This window comes from Lethenteron reissneri, chromosome 26 (assembly GCF_015708825.2).
Source record: "Lethenteron reissneri isolate LAM-NWPU_2019-01 chromosome 26, ASM1570882v1, whole genome shotgun sequence".
NCBI lineage: Eukaryota > Metazoa > Chordata > Hyperoartia > Petromyzontiformes > Petromyzontidae > Lethenteron > Lethenteron reissneri.
Window position 1 is genome coordinate 6,652,042 of NC_083804.1, and position 6,294 is coordinate 6,658,335.

The window sequence follows — 6,294 nt, forward strand, 5'->3', positions numbered from 1 at the left end:
TAGGGAGGTTTTTTCGGTAAAGTCACGTAGGTAAAAATTTAAATGAATAAAAGTTAAAATAAAATAAAAATCACATACATCTTGACTTAAAGCTTTTCGTGACTGCAGGTAATTCATATTCTTTCGGTCTTTCGGTAAAGTCACGTAGATAGGTTCAAAGAAAATAACAAAAAAACACTACGACGTTTCGATCGCAACACGAGCGGTCGTCATCTGATGAACCTACCTGCGTGACTTTACCGAAAGACCAAAATAATAAGAAGTTCGACATACATACATACAAATCAGGTTTGGTTCTGCGGTACGTTTAGCCGGTGTGCGCCATTAGGTGTGACTCATCGTCTGCTTTTGCTGACAAGTTGACATGTGTATGGTAATTACTGTATTTACTGGAGAGTTAAGTTGTCATCATCATCATCAGCCACTGTCACTTCACTGCTCGATGAAGGCCTCCCTCCCCCTTACCACCACCACCACTCCTCACAGTCCCCATGATGCCCCAATGCATCTCGGGCTTGCACACGAGCCCCGAACTCTTGCGTTTGGCCTCTGTGGTTTATCACTTCCTTTTGTCTGCCATTCTATGAGCATAATATCGATTTTTGGGGTCGGATCGCGTACAAATGTGTGTTTAACTGCATGCCTATACAGGTGACCACACGTCGGTGGTGATTAACCGTGATCAGACAAGAACAGGTACTGCGATTTCTTGCACCCAAACACGGCAGGAGGTACACGCATGGCGTGCGTGCATACTGATTGGCTCACATGTATACCTCCATTTAAGACCGAAACTGGAGGATTTCTCCACAGATCCGGCCTGATGATGCTCGTTGTAATTACTGGCGAAACGTCGTACTTGAATTGTAAATGTTGTGGGTTGACTCTCCAACACACAACCGGTGTGCTGAACTAGTAATGAATTGGCACGTTTTGTTTTCGTGACAAACATTACTAATTGGCTGTGTCGGGTGGTGGCGGTTTTAACGACACATATTGAAATTCACGCGATCTAACCCAAAAACTTATATTATGGATAATATTGGTCACGAAATGCCTACGTGTTCAACGTGCTTTCAGCAGTCTCGTCCATTGGCTGTAGATATATTTTGGCTACGATGCGTTCTGCCTACACAGCCACTTTTCTTCACGGTTGATACGATGTCTGATTTGCGTTTGTTTCCCTGATCCACGTGTTCCTTTTTCTATTTCTCTCTGTCGTTCTAATCATGCACCACTACATGCTACTCTGCCGCACATCTCATCTTTTGTAAAAAAAAAAATACTAATTATTTGTCAGTGTCCATGTTTTTGGATCCACGTGTCCTCGCTGGCAATATGCACCGATTGAAAACGTCCAGGGGCATTGGTACACTGCTCTTCAGAACCAAATGCACTTTCACCGAAAGCACTCAATCCAGCTCTTTTTAAATCCTTTATATTAAGTTCGCTTGCTTGCTTAGGACCGTGCAAATCTTTTGGTCGTTTTTTAACCCACTTCCCGTGATCCAATCGAGCTGACATTTTGCACACAGACTCGTTGTGCGTGACAATGCATTTTCGTGAAAAAAAATTCCAAATTTTACACTGTTTAGGGAATTTTTTAAAAATATTTAATTACCAATTGTTTAATGCTGCCAGACAATCATCTGACCCATAGGTGGCAGCCATCTCAAGCCAGAGGACGAGAGGACTCTAGCCGCCCCGATGCCACGGATATAAAGGATTTATAGTGAAAAACGTAGTTTTTACGGGTTTACTTGTTGACACTTCTTTCATCCGTGTTATGGGTCATCATCAGCCGTCCCTTCCATCAGCTTATTAGCGGCGATTGGGGCCGAACTCTTTCTTTAGCCAGTGTCACCACTTCACTCAATCCGAGTCCTCCTTCAAGATATGTTTTTAATAAACGGATCTAGCCACCTGGTCGAGTCGGTTACTCATCAATGTGTGGATAGAAACATGAATGCAAACGAATCGACGTGTACGTGTTATGAGTGGACCTTCACAACTGAAGTCGCGACTCATGATTGGTTTCTTTTGGGTGAGATAATTATTGTGTTGGCATACAATTTAATTCTAGATTTGAAGTTTTCGTGATTGCAAGGATCCATACTCTTTGGTTGTTTCGGTAAAGTCACGTAGGTGAAAATAATAATAAAAATAAAATAAAAATAACTAAAATGTAAATTTTTTATTTATTTTCACCTACGTGACTTTACCGAAAGAACCAAAGAGTATGCATACAATTTAATGTTTTTTTTTTTACTAATGACCCTCCACCACCCGACAGAGCCAATCAAATGGAGTTGTCAGGTTGGCCACTTGCGCGAATTGATTTGGTTTGTCAGCAGACCGGAGGAATGTTGACAACAACAAATTCGATGGGTAAGTGGAGGGTTGTTTATCATAGAAAAAAAAAGAAAACATTATAACGACACGATTTAACCCAGAATAAACTAATAATGGACATATAAGTACGTGCATGAGTAAATAAACATACATACTATAATCACCCAGGAATGTCTGTCCTTAACGTGACGTCACTGCACATCGACCAGCCCCCCTCATTAATATTCACGAGCAGGTGACGTCCTCCAAATGGACACTCCCCCCCACCCCTCCTCATTAATAATCATGAGCATGTGACGTCACTCCACATGGAACAGCCCCCCTCATTAATAATCATTGACAGGTGACGTCCTCCAAATGGATAATAATTAGCGGGTGACGTCACTCCACATGGGGGGGGGCGAGGCGCCTCCTCCCCCCTCCTCGGCGTCAACTCACAACCCTCACTACAAAGGCAGAACCCTCACGTCACGTGATCTCCGTAACGTGATTGAGACATCAAAGTAAAAAGGACGTCACGATGAACAAGGGATTATAACCTTCAAATGAATTAGGTCTGTGTCACCGCGCCCTTACAAATTGCACACGAATTGATGCAATTAATATCACGTCGCGGTCTGCTTTTCGCTTGCAAGTTTCAGTTTTACTGAAATACACCCGTTCTTGGACGGGCAAAAGGCTAGTAATTAATATAATTATACAGGAAATGTATAACGCAAAGCATCGGTCGTGTGGGATAACCCACATTTTGGTTCACGGCAAGCCACGTCAATTGAGCATGGAGGCGTCTAACAAATGGCAAACTCGTGGCGCGATTCTAACTCACGACCTCTTTCCCGCACAGCAAAAAGAAAGAAAGAAAAAAAACCTCAATCCGCTGAGCTGTACTTGAGGATAACAAAAGGGGATCTTTTTTTAGCCTGTGCACCACTCGGGGCAAAGGAGTTGCTATTGAATACCTATTATGGTCTGTCACGTACGCAAGAAATAAGAATCCTCCTTTTAGTTGAACACGTAGGCTTTCGCGACAAGTATGGATTCTCCTTTTAGCCTGATCGAACGGGATACTGAGCGACAGACAAGGCTGCGTCCATCCATTCGTCTTTGTCTCCGCCAGCGCTGATCTTTATCACTCCACCAGAAGCGCTTTTTTGTCCTGTTGTTGTTGAACGCCACGTCAAACCTCATCAAAGGGGGCCCAGCAGCTGTTCTACCTCGACTCGGACGTGGGTGTGCGGACTGTCATGCTGCCCCAACGCGCACGCACGCACGCTCGCTCGTCTATGCGTTTCGACCACACATCACGTCCCGTGTCTGTGCAGCGGGAATCAGAGAACCCCCTTCAGTGGCTTTGGAGCTTTAGGGCTTTAACCAGCGCGACGTAGAGCACAGCGCGATGTGCGATACGCAGTGGCACTAAACAGCCGCTGTTGCCTCGAAGCTCAATGTATTCATAACTGCATGTTCCTGAACAAAAACAATCGCTCGTTCTCTATTTATGGACGACAAGGGAAATACATTTTTTTGGCAAAAACCGTAAGTTTTTTTTTTGTAACGATACCAACTTTCAAGTGGTTATACAATTAGAGAGAGAAAAAAACATTGTCTAAAGCTTTCATTTTTTTCAACCGCGATAAAAACGGCGCGCTATGATTGATTTATTTACATCAATGGAACACCAGTTAGACCCTTCCCCCCCACCGTGGTGCTGTTATAAATGTGCAGTGTCACCCTGAAATACAAAATTACGCGTTAACACACGCACGCACGCTAGCTAGCTCAATGTAATAGTTAGCGAGCATCACCTGCCCCCGATAGTACTGGTGCGGTTGGTTCCCAGACTCAGAATGGGCAGGTCACGAATTAATATTGGTTTGGTTTATTTTGGTGGTGGTGGTGTTGGGGGGGGGGTGAGTAAATTGTCCCAGTCACTACTGGCTCAGGGGCTCTGCTCATTTGAGCCAGCTCAGGACGCAATCTTTAGTTTTGTCGGCACATCCCAACGCGGGAGAATCGTTATTGTTCACTCGCTTAGCCACAACCCACTCGCTGCGGGGGCCGCTGTGCGTAACGTCGGACAAGTGAAACTGCGACATCTCTTTTTGTTTTACAAGTCTACCTCGATCATCGTGCGGTGCCGTAGCGCATGTATCCACGTGTAAGAAGAGCAGGTCGCGCCGTGGTTTTGTCTGGTCGCCTGCTTGTGGTGGAGCTGTCATTTTCTCGATTATTTTCTGCTGCTGCTGCTTGCTGGTGCTGCGCTCATAGTGGTGCACAAGCTCAAAGAACAACGATAACTACAACAACAAATTTCGATTTAAAGCTTTCGTGACTGCAGGGATTCATCTTCTTGGTTCTTTCGGTAAAGTCACTTAGAAGGGAAGTAATAAAATAATAAAAATAAAACATAATAAACGTCGTGAGAATTATTTTATTATGTTTTATTTTTATTATTTTATTACTTCCCCTCTACGTGACTTTACCGAAAGAACCAAGAAGATACAACAACAAAGTCAACAAATTCGTCAACGACGCTGTCTCCTTAAACAATAAAATACACACACGACGTTTTGGACAATGCCCTTTATTCGCAGCACACAGGGAGGCCACAAAGGTAGATTCAAAACGTCTTTGACATAAAAAAAGACACTTCTCGTTTAAAAGTGCTGTCTGCTGTCCAGCTCAGGTCAAGTCCTTTAAAAAAACTAAGAATAATTTTGAGTTTGGGAGTAATATTCATCCTTTTAGGTAGAGCGGTGATGCAACGGTTCACACGTCGCGAGATGGAAGCCAGATACCCGAGTTCGATTCCTGACCACAGCCACCATGAGCGGCGAGTGATACCCGAACCCGTCCCTGCCACTCCTTTCACCAACCCGCACTGACCGGCGTGTTGGAGTTTATTCTAGATTTGAAGTTTTCGTGACTGCAAGGATCCATACTCTTTGGTTCTTTCGGTAAAGTCACGTAGGTGAAAATAAAAATGAAAATAAGTAAATTCTTTATTTGTATTATTTTTATTTTCACCTACGTTACTTTACCGAAAGAACCAAAGAGCGTGTTGGAGTTTGTTCAAACAATCTCCCAGGACCGACACGGCAAATGGAGGCCTTGACCCCCAGATGGATTATTGGACTCGTCCCTGTTATTCCTTTTTGTTCGTAAGTTACGCGCCAAACGACAAACTTATTTCAACAGAACCATTGACTAAATAGTGACGAACACCTCCGCCAGTTCGGTCTGCCCGTGTTGCAAGATGTACAGTGTCACATCCAGTTCTTGACAGTAACTCTGGTTGGTAATGCAGCGCTTTTGAGGCAAGGTTGGTGGGCCCTGTAGAATTCGTTATCTGCACATGTGGAAGGCAATGGTAGCAAGCGGGCTGCTCATCAATCTGTGTAACATTGAAATAACGTGATCCAGAGATCCACATGGACTTTACTACATTCGTGCTCAGTTTTTTTTCTCCCATACGTAGCATCGCACAAAGAACCACTGACCGCACAGCCTGGGCAAGACCCTCGTTAGGATGGGATGTGAGACTCAGTTGAGCAGTATTTGCGTAATGGGCTTATGATTATTATTTAAGAGCAGTTTCATCTCAGTATTTTTTGTAATGTAGGGATTACATAAGGTAATTGTTTATATATAGTACACGTAGCAATATATATAATTGCTCCACTTGACAGCATGATTATGCTGTGTGGACATGCACCCGATTGTCTTGAACGGCAAAATAGCATCGAACAAACAATCGATGTAAACTCGCACGAACGGCATCGCTCTGAACGTGCGTGAACACATCACCTGTCCCCCTGTTCTCCGTGAATGTCACCACCTTCCCCGTGCCCACGCGCTGCTATTCAACTCCTATACCAAGCCGACTACCACCGTGCCAAACCCCCTCTGTGCCTTACCAACCCACGTGCTATACCTACCGAG